Source organism: Microcaecilia unicolor, chromosome 14, assembly GCF_901765095.1.
Source record: "Microcaecilia unicolor chromosome 14, aMicUni1.1, whole genome shotgun sequence".
In the NCBI taxonomy this organism is placed as follows: Eukaryota; Metazoa; Chordata; class Amphibia; order Gymnophiona; family Siphonopidae; genus Microcaecilia; species Microcaecilia unicolor.
The window spans coordinates 22,035,020-22,049,830 of NC_044044.1; positions in this window are offsets into that span (position 1 = coordinate 22,035,020).

Sequence of the window (14,811 nt, forward strand, 5' to 3'; positions counted from 1 at the left end):
CCACCCTCCCAGTCCCATCCATCTCTTGCTCCTTCCCTCTGCTTCCCACCCCTCCCAGTCCCATCCATCTCTTGCTCCTTCCCTCTGCTTCCCACCCCACCCAGTCCCATCCATCTCCTGCTCCTTCCCTCTGCTTCCCACCCCTCCCAGTCCCATCCATCTCTTGCTCCTTCCCTCTGCTTCCCACCCCACCCAGTCCCATCCATCTCCTGCTCCTTCCCTCTGCTTCCCACCCCTCCCAGTCCCATCCATCTCTTGCTCCTTCCCTCTACTCCCCACCCCTCCCAGTCCCATCCATCTTCCCTCTGCTCCCCCCCCCCCCCGCGAGGTCCAAGATGGTGACTCCGTTTACCCCCTCTCTTCCTCCCTCCCTCCCTCTGGTGCAGGCAACAGTCTTCAGCTTTTCCAGCGTTCCTGGCAGCGGTAGCATTGTACACGCTGCCTTCGGTCTGCCCCGGAAGCCTTCTCTTCAAGTTCCTGTTCCCACCTATGCGGGAACAGGAACTTGAAGAGAAGGCTTCGGGGCAGAGCCAAAGGCAGCGTGTACAACGCTACCGCTGCCAGGAACGCTGGAAAAGACTGCTGCCTGCGCCGCGGAGGGAGGGAGGAAGAGAGAGGGGTAGACGGACAACAGCTCCTCTCCGTCCGCTTGGCTTCCCTGCCCTCTCTGTCTGCGTCCCGCCTTCCTCTGACGTCAGAGGAAGGCGGGACGCAGACAGAGAGGGCAGGGAAGCCAAGCGGATGGAGAGGAGCGCGTGCCTGCATGTGTTTTTTTTTTGTTTTTTTTAACTAATGGCGCGGCGGCGCCTCGCGTCGTTTGGGGGGGCATTGCCCCCCCTCGCCCCCCCCCCCCAGTCTACGCCTATGGTTTTCCTCCAGATTGGCAGGTTATAAATTTCCACCAAATAAATAAAAAAGAAAGTCAACTCAGCAGACTTTTAAGAAGGTGACAGGAAGCCCACAGCCGCAGAAGAGCATATGGCGTGTAATTTTATCTAAAACCCTCTCATCTTGCATCGTGCTTTCAGGTTCCTGTATATAGCACTTATACTCACCGCCTGCAGAACACTCCTGGAGTCAACTCTGTATGTGTACCTAATTTATTATTTATGTATTCAAATTGGTAAATCATCACTCCCCCAAATCTACCTAGTGTCTCCTGTGCACCTCTGAAGTTAGGCTGTTAGACTTTACTTACAGTTATTCCCTTGGTTGCAGTTTTTGGCAGTCTCATCGAGTTTCTCCTTCATGTCATTCACGATAGTTGTGATTGTCTCACTGATGTCAACATCAGGTATGTAAGGAATTTCCACCACAACACTGTGATCAACCACAATGCTTCCCTGACTGAAAAGAAGACCAGATCCAGATTCAGTGTGTCAGATTTCCTCTAGGCAGAGATCAGGAAAGTAATAAATAGGGCAGACCAGAAGTCCACAACAATCCTTTATTGAAAGAGATGCGACGTGGCCACGTTTCACCACAACGGCTGCATCAGAGGTTAACAAAACACTAACCAGGGTTAGAAACAGCGATTCCCCTAATCAAAAATAGTATGTCCAAAATACCAAGCAGCAATTTTCAAGAAGTCTCTTTCCACAATACCGTAAATTTGGAAGCATAACCTTTATAGAATAAGACATAGGCGCTGACTCCGTGGGTGCTGTGGGTGCTCGAGCACCCCCAATATTTTACGCACCGGAAGTTCCTGCCCAGCCAGAATTTTAAAAGTCCCTCCCTCCCTCCGAGTTCAAGGACCGTCTGTCCCTCCCTCCCTCCGAGTTCCAAGGCTCCCCTCCCTCCGTCAGTCCGAATTTTAAAAGCCCTCTTACCTCGTCAGTGAAAAGCGTGCACTGCAGGCTCGGCGCTTCAGCCTTCCCTTCTGTCTCTCGGCTCTGGTCCCACCCTTACGGAAACAGGAAATGAGGGTGGGACCAGAGCTGAGAGGGGGGGGCCTTGGAACTCGAAGGGAGGGAGGGTGGCCTGGAACTCGAAGGGAGGGAGGGAGAGGGGAAGGAGGAGGGAGCCTGGAACTGGGAGGGGGGGGGAGGCAGGGGGGAGAGGGGGCAGGGGGTGGGGAATGCACGACCTGTAAAAAAACAATTTCAGCACCCCCAATCATTTTGAAAAGTTGGCTCCTATGGAATAAGGCCCATAACCTTTATAGAATATGACCCTTAACCTTTTTAGAATAAAGCCTATAACCTTTATAGAATAATGCCCTTAGTGCCGGGATCAGGCACGAGGATTACACCAACTGAAACCTGATGCAAATCCTCTCGCCTAAAGTAGGTGTGGATCTACCATGTTCTATAACACCGCGCACAAATTCTAGCAACACCTCTGACTTGCTCTTGCCTCTCCCATGGCCACGCCCCTTTTCAGATCCACACAGAAAAATGTATACGCATATTTTATAGAATCCTAACTAGGAAGATGAGCTTGTAAATTCAAACGTGTGCCAGTTAATGCGAATCATTGATTGTTAGCGCCCAATTATTGGTGCTAATTGCTCGTTATCCAATTAAATTGGGTGCACCCCCGAATTTGCACGTGCAATTTTGAGCGCCATATATACAATTTAGTAGTTAGTGCACAGTATCCTAGCACCTAAATTTCGACAACCTTTTCAGAATTACTTTCTAGCTAATGCTCCAGTCTCAGCATCAGGGTCTCGTGAGATTTTAACAGTTGTCTCACACCTGCTGTAGCACAGTTATTGTTACCATCCTGAGCCGCTATGACAATCATGCTTTCTTTATAAATATTGTTGGATAGACTTTTCACATATGGAAAAGAAATTTTACTTGAACTTTTACATACGTGATTGAAGTGATGTTTATATCTTTGAATCCAGAGATACTCTCGTACACCGGCCTCATCTAAGAAACAAAATAGAAGGTAGATGTGAACCCAGCGTTACCTCTGATACTGTTCCCTCTAAGCTGAGCAGGAGGTCCTCCAACTGCATTGCTGCCAGCAGAGGGGGGGGGGGGGGATAGGGTGAATTGCGTTCTTAGAAGTCATGCTGCTGCTCCGTGGCACCATCTCGGAAGCTGAGCTGCTCACTTCACTAGGGCTTGCTGTAGGCCCTGCTCCTCCTGCGATGTGGTTAGGTGATGCCTCTGAAATTTGGCTGCTTGTAGCAGTGCTTGGCTCAAAAGAAAGCAGCCGGCAAAGGCAACCAGAGAGATGGGCCTATTTGGGGAGGTATTGGTTATAACCGAAAACCATTATTTTTCCTTGGGGGATTTTTATCCATCATTGGTTATAACTGAAAATCAGAAATGTTAATCACAAAGAAACTACCATGAAGTTTAGAAACTGCTTGATCAGGTCATTTCACAAACAATTAGGCACTTATTTCTGATTCTGATCTAAATCTCACCTGGTCTTTGAAGTTGTTGGCAAACGTTTGATATTCCGGAGTTTCAGTGTTGTTCAGTTCCGCAGTATAATTTTGGTTCGTGATCCTCACTTGGACTTCCATTTTGGTTTCTACGGCATTATCTGGGGAAGACAGAATTTTCCCATGAGATGGAATCTGTGTTTTTCATGCTCCCCCCCCCCCCCCCCCCCCCAGTAGGACGCAGCAATGTGCAATGGTGAAAAGCCTCACACAGTCTTCCTGGAATGGAGCAAAGCATGTCACAGCTGAACATAACATCGTCTGCTCTTCCTTTCTCCATTTTTATCAATTCACAAGGTTATGTCATCAGCAGGACCAATACCTGACGTTATAGTGCCTTGCATTCAAGAGTGTTTCAAAATTAAAATGGATAAACCAAAGTAGCTGCCATTAGTCCCCTTGCAAGTGCAGAATTAAAGGCCAATTACCAAAACAATTGTGTAGAGTGATATCTATTTATTGGACTACCAGAAAATATGGGGGGGAAAAGGGGTATAGACGACGCTCAAAAAATAAATACTACAAGAAACTGGACGTAGAGCCTCCACAAAATATGTTAAACAACAGAAAAATTGTATCCATTTCCCAGACAAGTACAGTCTCAACCCTAAAACCTGATCCCAGTCCATCCCTCTACTGATGCCCTGTTTAACCTTTTATCTGCCCCCTTTGGCAGCCCTTATATGGATACGTTTTCTCAGATCATATTCAGATAGTATACTTTACAGATTACTTGGCTCCCTAGGCCTAGAAGAAATTGCTAACAGGGCTGCCCAATACTGATTGAAGCCAAATACCACTAAGTCCAAAGCAATGTGGGTATCCTAGGACCTTCTTTTACATAACCTGACCCCACTCTAAATGCTATTTAAATTCCTTTACAAGAGTGCATCACCATAGTAACATATAGAGGGGCATAATCGAAACGGGCCACCCATCTCTAAGCACGCCCATCTCCGGGAACGTCTACGAGAAGGGGTGGTCCGAACTGTATTTTTGAAAAAAATGGGTGTCCGTCTTTTCTTTCGGAAATACGGTTGGAACCGGCTAAATGCCTAGGATTTGGGTGGATTTGAGATGGGCGATATCGGTTTTCAGCGATAATGGAAACCAAAGGTGTCTAGCTCAAAAACGAACAAACCCAAGGCATTTGGTCGTGGGAGAGGCCAGGATTCGTAGTGCACTGGTCCCCCTCACATGCCAGGACATCAACCGGGCACCCTAGCAGGGGCACTTGTAACAAAAAAAAAAGGATGGAGCTGGGTATGACATTTGAGGCTGGCATACAGTCAGGAAAAAAGTTTTTAAAGGTCTTTTTTTTGTGTTGGGAGTGGGTTAGTGACCACTGGGGGAGTCAGGGGTGGTCATCCCCGATTCCCTCCGGTGGTCATCTGGTCACTTAGGGCACTTTTTTGGGACTTGTTCGTGAAAAAAAAGGTCCAAAAAAAGTGACCTAAATTCCCACTAAAAATGCCCATTGTTTTCCGATTATCGGCCGAAGGCGCCCATCTCTCCTTGGTCGATAACCACGCCCCAGTCCCGCCTTCACCATGCCTCCAACACCCCCCGTCAACTTTGGCCGTTTCTGCAACGGAGTGCAGTTGAAGTCGCCCAAAATCGGCTTTCGATTATACCGATTTGGGCGCCTTTGCGAGATGGGCGTCCATCTCCCGATTTGGGTCGAAATATGGTTGCCCATCACTTTCAAAAATAAGGTGGATAGTAACATAGTAAATGATGGCAGATAAAGACCTGAAGGGTCCATCCAGTCTGCCCAAAATGTTCTTTATAATAGTCTCTACCATTTCACTGCATGCCATCCTTTTCATGACAATACTAGAAGTGATATTTTTGAATGAATGCCAGACCAGATCTTTTAAATATTACTTAGAAATTGATGCAATTTTTATGAATTGAATGAACTAATTTACAAGTGACTCAAATAATTCTACACGGTGTCAGGAAAAAAATGGGACCCTCAATGTTTTTCCAAATAAAGCAAAAACAAATTTGCTACTATTAAAACATTATTACTATTATTGACAGGTGTTACTGCAAGACGCTGTAAAAACCCAATGATCCCTGTTTTCAAAATGATGTCATTCAGGAAGTGACCATTAAGATACAGTGCAAAGCGTTTGCTAAGGACGTTTCCTAATAAAGGCTGGACTAATGTATTTTCAAAGGTCATCCTAAATGTTTAAACAATTGCAAAGTATTTTGAAAGTATGTAAGGGGTCCCGTTTCTTTTCCAGACACCTTGCACAATTCTTTTAGGAAGCAAAAACATAAAGCTTTTGTGAACAAATACTTGTTTTCCAGTGCAGAAATGCATATTGAAAAATCCTATTTCTCATGTTTATCCATGTAGAAATGTGTTTTTAAAAATCTCTTCCTCTCCACTCACACCCCCATCCACAGTATTCCCATATGCAAATAAAACAGCACGCATCCTTTTGCTTTTACGAACCACTAGATGGTGCTGGATCAGAGACAATGCTTAATGTCTGGGGAAACAGCCTGGAATGCTGTTCCACTGGTCTTGTCAGATTACAGTGCAGCAGACCTTCTGCTCCAGTTCCTCCTTCCCTCCCAGTGGCATAGCTAGCATGGGGCCACGGGAGCATGGGCCCCCGTAGATTTGGCCCTGGCCCCCGCCCGCCGCCACCAACCCCCCCCCCCCGCCGCCGGGGGGGGGGGCAAAACTGTGCCCCCGCACCTTGGTCTCTCGCCCCCCCCCCCTCCCGGCGAAGGCTGGCTAAGCCCCTGCTCCCTCCCAAGCAAACTGTAGGGAAGTGGAGGGGAAGGGTGAGCCTAGAGAAGAGCAGAGACCATTTACTCTGCTCCCTATCCAACCCTTCCTCCATTGCTTCTGCCCCTGACTTCCACTTCCTGTTTTATCTAGAAACTAGCCGTTGAGCCCGTAAAAACGGGCTGGTATAGAGGTTTTCCTCCCCCCGCGGTCACCACCGCTCCCCTCCCCCCCGCGAAGTCGCCACCGCTCCCCCCCCCCTCGAAGTCGTCGCCGTCGCCGCCGCCACCCCTCCACCTGGTCCGGGCCCTCTCTTCACTTCTGAACTTACAGATCCATTCGCCGAACGCAGCAATGCACATCAGCTGAGCTGCCCCTTCCTTCTCTGCCTGTGTGTGTCCCGCCCTCGCTGACGTTACGTCACAGGAGGGCGGGGCCACAGGCAAAGAAGGAAGGGCTCACTGCAGCTCAGCTGATGTGCGTTGCTGCGTTCGGCGAATGAATCTGTAAGTTCAGAAGGGAAGAGAGGGCCCGGGCCGGGTGGAGGGGTGGCGGCGGCGACTCCGAGTGGGGGGGGGGGGGAGCGGTAGCAACGTCGGCGCGCAGTTTCCCTCTCTGTCCAGCCCCCCCCCCCCCCCGTCATCACGTATTGACGCGGGGGCGGGACAGAGAGGGAAGTCTCTACTGCGCATTTGCAGTGAGTACGGTCACTCGCCGTTTATATGTTTGATTAAACCCTGGTGAGGGGATGAAATCAGTTGCTGAAGTTTCATTTTCATAGCTCTACAGTGGACTTTACACCTGCTTTTGCATAAATACACGGATTTATATACTCAGTGCTGTACACGTCTGCATGTTTTTAATGGAGGCCACATGTCATAATTTTTGTGTCATCTGCATTTTTTTAATTGAAAATTGTAACAACAATATGATCGAGCATGTAGCTTGGTCGTAAGTGCATAAACATTTGGAAATAATAAAACCATAATAATATCAAGGCGCTCTAGTCCACAATTATTAGGAAGACGTTAAAACAAATGATTAGCAAGTAAAAAGAAGAAAATTATCCAACTCTATAAAGCAAAACTAAAATAATAAATCAGGCTGACACAGGAACCACTAGATTCACGGCCACCAGAGCCGGAGCCACAGAGTCTAGCGGCTGATCAGCAGCTAAGAAAGAGGTCAATTGTGTAGGTTCAAAGAAAATGCACTTTGTGGAGTTAATATCATCCTCAGATTTGACCACCTCACTCTTTTGCTCCATTTTCCAGATCATTAATGAGTCAAACACTGGTCCCTGCACAGATCCCTGGGACACGCTTTGAAAAATTAACAGGGGAAACGTATTTCATGAGCTGACCACTGCATCAATTCCTTTATAATTAAGGTATTCAAAAGAAAATTCAGAAGCATAAGACTTTGAAAGTCAAAATACTCCAATTTAAAGAAATCAATAAAATATATATGAAAAAATAAGAGTTTGTCGAATGGGAGAAAAGGCTTTATTTAGTAGACATGTTTACATGGATTACATAATAGGTAGAGAGGTGTGGTAGCCCACTTTTAAAGGTAATCAATAGAAATCAAACAAAATAAAACATGGAAAAGAAAATAAGATGATACCTTTTTTATTGGACATAACTTAATACATTTCTTGATTAGCTTTCGAAGGTCGCCCTTCTTCGTCAGACCTTCCCCCCCCCCCAAGTATTCAAAGCTATTTAACCAACCACTGACAGATTAAATAGCATACCTGCACCTAACCACAGATATTCAGTGGAAGATAACACTTTATAAATACCCATGGTTAGCAGCTAGCCGCTAACAGGCTATATATTGTGTGATGTTGAGGTATATTTTCAAAGCACTTAGATTTCCAAAGTTCCATGGTAACCTACGTAACTTTGTAAGTCTAAGTGCTTTGAAAGTGAGCCCCATAGCCGGTTAGGCGTGGATATTCAGTGCCTAACCGGCTATATTCTTTGGTTTAATATAGGCTGCATCAAACCATTTCTCCACCTCTCTTCAAAGTAAAGCATGGGTGTACTTATGTACCTCATACACTCACACGACGAGGAAAGAATGGATAAACGTTCTCACCTACAGGGATGACGTCAATTGCAAATTCACAGGCGGGGCCGTAAAATTCTTTCTCACACTTGCATTTAACGCCATCATAGGTCCCTCCATTCTGGCATTTCACTAGAAGAGAAAAAGGTTCCTCCATTGCAATTTCATTACTGACGGAATAGTTTAGCATTTCCCAAGCACTAGTCTACATATCTGGTCTATTTTTAATAGTTCTAACATGAGGAGTGATGTAGTTCTCTTTTATTTTTCAATCCCTGCAGCTTCTTCTCGTTCTAATGGGTGTTAACCATATGGAAGGCGATTCTACGACATGGGGTCAACATTTAGGCATCTACTTTCTGCAAGCTGTGAGTCTATTCTGTAAGAACTCTTAACTGTCCCTATCCAATACTAGCACAAACTGGTAATGACACACAAAGAGAAAGGGGAAGGGGATGGGCCTTTCCGTGGTTACCATCAATGCAGTTTAGATATTATCTACAGGTGCTTATTTTGTACCTGGAGCAATAGAGGGTTAAGTGACTTGCCTAGAGTGATAAGGAGCTGCACTGGGAATGGAACCCGGTTCCCCTGGTTCTCAGGCCGCTGCACTAACCACTAGGCTCCATAACTGTAGGCATGGTCATTTACACCATGAAATAAATGGATGTGCCCAAATGCAGCAGGTATGCTCGTAACTTACTGTATTCTGATAGTTGTACGCATAAATATCAACCCCGTCCTGCCACTCCCCTGTGAACGCCCCCTAACAATTATGCGCTAAACCATTTTAGCACGCAATTATAGAATTGTGCTGGCACACTACTGCCATTTGTGCACTTACATGAGAGGGTGGCAGTGTTCTGTACATTTACATGTGCAAATGGTGCTTAATAAGCCTTTAGCGTCCAATGTTCCCATCAATCTGTTCCCATATGGCTTATTACGGGAACATTGGACACTAAATATTTAGGATTCCTGTTATAAAATGAGGGGAGATGGCAGTGGCGTTCCTGGGGGGGGGGGCGGTGGGTGCGGTCCGCCCCAGGTGCACGCCGCTGGGGGGGTGCCACGCGCGCCTGTCCTACGTTCTTCCATGCTTCTTCTCTGCCCCGGAACAGGTTACTTCCTGTTCCGGGGCAGAGAAGAAGCATGGAACAACGGAGGACAGGCGCACGCGGCACCCCCCCAGCGGCATGCACCCGGCGGGGGGGGGTTCCTTCGCGGGGGTGTCCTTTCGCCGGGGGGGGGTCCGCGCTGCATCGGGGGGGGGGGCGCTGCACCCGGGGGGGCGGGGCGCATCGGCGATCCGCCCCGGATGCCAGCCTCCCCAGGAACGCCACTGGGAGACGGGGCCATGAGTTTCCAGGAGCAGCAGTATGTATCCACTCTTGCCTAACTTTTACTAAAACCTAGCATGCACTAATCATGCGTTAAGTTGCTTGGCTGCACAGGTCCTCAGAGGTTCTGTCTGTCTCCACCTGCTGGTGGAGGGACACAACCCACAAGACTCTGGATTGATCTGTAGGATGCTATGGAGTGGAGGAGTGGCCTAGTGGTTAGGGTGGTGGACTTTGGTCCTGGGGAACTGAGGAACTGAGTTCGATTCCACTTCAGGCACAGGCAGCTCCTTGTGACTCTGGGCAAGTCACTTAACCCTCCATTGCCCCAGGTACAAATAAGTACCTGTATACAATATGTAAGCCGCATTGAGCCTGCCATGAGTGGGAAAGCGTGGGGTACAAATGTAACAAAAAAATATGTGGGAATTTAACGTCAGCAAAATAGGAGATAAGTGAGGCCGCTGCACGTGTTCGAAAGAGAAAAGGTCTGGCAGGGATCCCCAAGCCCCACCAGCCGAAAACTCCCAACAACTGTCCCTCCTGCATACCAGCCTTCCCTGTGATGTATTCCCGCCTATGCAGAAACAGGAAGTTGCATCAGAGGGAAGACTATGGGGCCAACATGAGCAGTGTGTATTAGTTGCTGCTCGCTGCCGGTGAAAATCTGCTATGTAAAAGGTATGCGGGGTAGGGGGGATGTTTGAGAGACTATGTGGCATGCAGGCGAGTGAGTGAGAGACCAAATCACTTGTGGGACAGAGCGGGGTTCTTCTGTCCACCCATCTTGGGCCCAGGCCCACCCAAATGTAGGTGTCTGGCTACGCCCCTGGTAAAAGGGCCCCTTAGTTATTACAATGGCACATGTAGTTGAAGGCTCTCACACTGAGTCCTTCTCTCAGGCATCAGTGCTGGTGCACCGATCCTGAGAAGGAATGCTGAAAAGCAGAAAAGCCAAGCAACCCCCCCCCCCCCCCCCCCCCGGAGCACAGTTCAGGGTACCTCCTGGTTCTGGGCACTGATTGGCTCAGTCAGTTCCTGAGAACCAATCAGCACTGAGGGGTGGGTATTAAGTGGCCATGCAAAGAATCACTTTTCAAGGCACATCAATGAAGGAGGAAGAGTTGAGCAGGGCCTAGAAACAAGTTACAGATTTTTTTCCCAAATATATGGAAATGGAATTGGACTTGGTATACCGCCTTTCTGTGGTTTTTGCAACTACATTCAAGGTGGTTTACATAGTATACACAGGTACTTATTGGTACCTGGGGCAATGGAGGGTTAAGTAATTTGCCCAGAGTCACAAGGAGTTGCAGTGGTTATCAAACCCAGTTCCCCAGGATCAAAATCTGCTGCACTAACCACTAGGCTAATCAATAGTTCTCTGTGTACCCGCAGTAGTTTATAGGTTGACTAGCCTTTGAGCCCGTAAAAACAGGCTATTATAAGAGGGGGGGGGGGGGGTTGAAAGGCCCGCCGCTGAGTTCACCGCTGCCCCTCCCCCTCCGAGCCGTCACCACCCACCTTCCACCCGGCCGGGCCCTCGCTCCGCTATTGAAACAGCGAGGGTCCGGGAACGCAGCGCTGAGCTCTGCTGAGCTGCCGACGTCGGCCTTCCTTCTTCTTCTCTGCCTGTCCCGCCCTCGTGTGACGTAACGTCGTCGAGGGCGGGGACAGAGGCAGAGAAGAAAGAAGGGCGATGTTGGCAGCTCAGCAGAGCTGAGCGCTGCGTTTCCGGACCCTCGCTGTTTCAATAGTGGAGCGAAGGCCCGACCGGGTAGAAGGTGGGTGGTGGCGGCGACTTGGGTGGGGGGAGCGTTAGACGGCGGTGTCCCTCCCTCAGAAATGCGCAGTACAGACCCTCTCTGTTCCGCTGCCCGTCATGACGTATTGACGCGGGGGCGGGGCAGAGAAGGTCTCTACTGCGCTTTTGCGAGTGAGTACGACACTCGCCTTTTATATATATTGATGCCCTCTATCAACAATTAGCTGCCTGACTGAAGGCCAGATGCAGCTCAGTTAAGTAGTAGTAGTAGTAGAATAAGGTAGAGTCACCTTGAGTTGATATCAGTTCAATGGCATGTAACAGCTCCCTTCGTCTTTGAGAATGTGTCTGCCTCTTTTTGTATTTGTTTGCATGCTTCTTTCCCTCTGTGTGTGACTCTCTGCCCCCTCTCTGTGTATGTGTATCTGTTTTCCCCTCTATTCACGTGCTCATGCTTGTCATCATCTCTGTGTGTGATCTCTCTTCATCTTGGTGTGCCAACCTCCCTTGGCCAGGAAACAGAAAACACATTTTTGGTTTTGTAAACCATAGAACCCGTGACTAAGGAGCAATTGTGATTACCTCTGTGTTGTTAAAACCACCCCTCCCCCCCCTCAAAATTTCAAAAAGATAAGTTTTTGGGGGTTTTTTTCTTGGCTGTTCCAGGACATCTGGTTTTCTGACATCTGATATATACGTATGTAAATATTGGCACTTATACATATAAGTAGTAAAGTCGGACCTACATGTAGAAATGTCATCACTTACACATTCAAAGTTCCAAGTGGTCCCAAATAGTCTCTGGTGATTGAATGTTATGGGGTAGATATTGAAAGGCTCTTATCCAGTTAAGAAGTGTGAAATGGACAACTGCCAGTGAGAGGGATATTCAGTGGCACTAACCAGATAGGATATCTGGTTTTCTATCCAGAAAACAATATTACAACAAACAGGATGTCCACTAACTTTGGAGTCCTTTTACTAAACTAGAAATCACTAATGCGAGCTTACCACAGCTTTAAGTGCACTACTCAAGCATCCCATGGTAGTCTTTGCATGTGTGTGCGCTAAACATGTAATAAAACATAAAAATTCATTTTTAGTGCTGGGGGCTTTTGTGGGAGGAGAGTGGGCGTGCCTATGCTAATCTGTTAGTGCATAGGCATTACCACATGCTAACTTATTAACCCAACATTAGCAGATAAGCCTTTCCACCTACAAAAACTATGTGTCACTAAGTTCTCAGATGTTAATGACTATGAGTTCATTAGAAAATTAGCGCATAGCCATTATTGCTGAAGAGTCAAAATTGGCTATTTAACAGCAGTGCTAAAAGTGGCCTTAGCACATGGGAAAGAGCCGTACTGGGAATAACACTGATTAGTAAAAAGGGGCCATTTATCTGGTTAGCTATCGGTTAATGATCTGAATATTGCCACTTCACCAGATTTTCAGCAGTGCCTGGAATATGGATAACAAGGCTTAAAACATATCCAATTTCTATGAAACCACGATGGCCAGCATTTTATTATGATTAACAACAAGAGTAAATGGTCTTAAAGCAGATTGAAAGATATCAATACCATTTGTACATGAAAGAAGGAAATGGTTCTAACAGTGAACAGTTTGGTTTGAGAGAAAAGGGATAAAATAGAACAGAAACATGATTATAATCAAGGTACATTGCTTTCTAAACAGAACTGGCCAAGGCTAATTCAAGCAAGTCAGAAAGATGGCTAAGAGAAGAAAATCACAACATTTTCAGACATACCTTCTGGAGAGCTGGTGGTGACAATAGCAGTAGTGGTAGTTGTGGTTGGGGTTGTAGTGGTAGTTGTAGTTGTGGTTGGGGTTGTAATGGCAGTGGTAGTTGTGGTTGGGGTTGTAATGGCAGTGGTAGTTGTGGTTGAGGTTGTAATGGCAGTGGTAGTTGTGGTTGGGGTTGTAATGGCAGTGGTAGTTGTGGTTGAGGTTGTAATGGCAGTGGTAGTTGTAGTTGGGGTTGTAATGGCAGTGGTAGTTGTGGTTGGGGTTGTAATGACAGTGGTAGTTGTGGTTGGGGTTGTAATGGCAGTGGTACTTGTAGTTGGGGTTGTAATGGCAGTGGAAGTTGGGGTTGTAAAGGCACTCGTAGTTGTAGTTGAGGTTGAAAGGGCAGTGGTAGTTCTGGTTGGGGTTGTAATGGCAGTGGTACTTGTAGTTGGGGTTATAATGGCAGTGGTAGTTGTGGTTGGGGTTGTAATGGCAGTGGTAGTTGTGGTTGGGGTTGTAATGGCAGTGGTGGTTGTGGTTGGGGTTGTAATGGCAGTGGTGGTTGTGGTTGGGGTTGTAATGGCAGTGGGAGTTGTAGTTGGGGTTGAAATGGCAGTGGTAGTTGTGGTTGGGGTTGTAATGGCAGTGGGAGTTGTGGTTGGGGTTGTAATGGCAGTGGGAGTTGTAGTTGGGGTTGTAATGGCAGTGGTAGTTGTGGTTGGGGTTGTAATGGCAGTGGGAGTTGTAGTTGGGGTTGTAATGGCAGTTGGGGTTGAAATGGCAGTGGTAGTGGTGGTTGTGGTTGTAATGGCAGTGGTAGTTGTAGTTGGGGTTGAAATGGCAGTGGTAGTTGCGGTTGGGGTTGTAATGGCAGTGGGAGTTGTAGTTGGGGTTGTAATGGCAGTGGTACTTGTAGTTGGGGTTGAAATGGCAGTGGTAGTTGTGATTGGGGTTGTAATGGCAGTGGGAGTTGTAGTTGGGGTTGTAATGGCAGTGGTACTTGTAGTTGGGGTTGAAATGGCAGTGGTAGTTGTGGTTGGGGTTGTAATGGCAGTGGTAGTTGGTGTTGGGGTTGTAATGACAGTGGGAGTTGTAGTTGGGGTTGTAATGGCAGTTGTAGTTGGGGTTGTAATGGCAGTGGTAGTTGTGGTTGGGGTTGTAATGGCAGTGGCAGTTGTAGTTGGGGTTGTAATGGCAGTGGTACTTGTAGTTGGGGTTGAAATGGCAGTGGTAGTTGTGGTTGGGGTTGTAATGGCAGTGGGAGTTGTGGTTGGGGTTGTAATGGCAGTGGTAGTGGTGGTTGGGGTTGTAATGGCAGTTGTAGTTGGGGTTGGGGTTGTAATGGCAGTGGGAGTTGTAGTTGTAGTTGGGGTTGCAATGGCAGTGGGAGTTGTGGTTGGGGTTGTAATGGCAGTTGTAGTTGGGGTTGTAATGGCAGTGGTAGTTGTGGTTGGGGTTGTAATGGCAGTTGTGGTTGGGGTTGTAATGACAGTGGTAGTTGTGGTTGGGGTTGTAATGGCAGTGGCAGTTGTAGTTGGGGTTGTAATGGCAGTGGTACTTGTAGTTGGGGTTGTAATGGCAGTGGGAGTTGTGGTTGGGGTTGTAATGGCAGTGGTAGTGGTGGTTGGGGTTGTAATGGCAGTTGTAGTTGGGGTTGGGGTTGTAATGGCAGTGGGAGTTGTGGTTGGGGTTGTAATGGCAGTTGTAGTTGGGGTTGTAA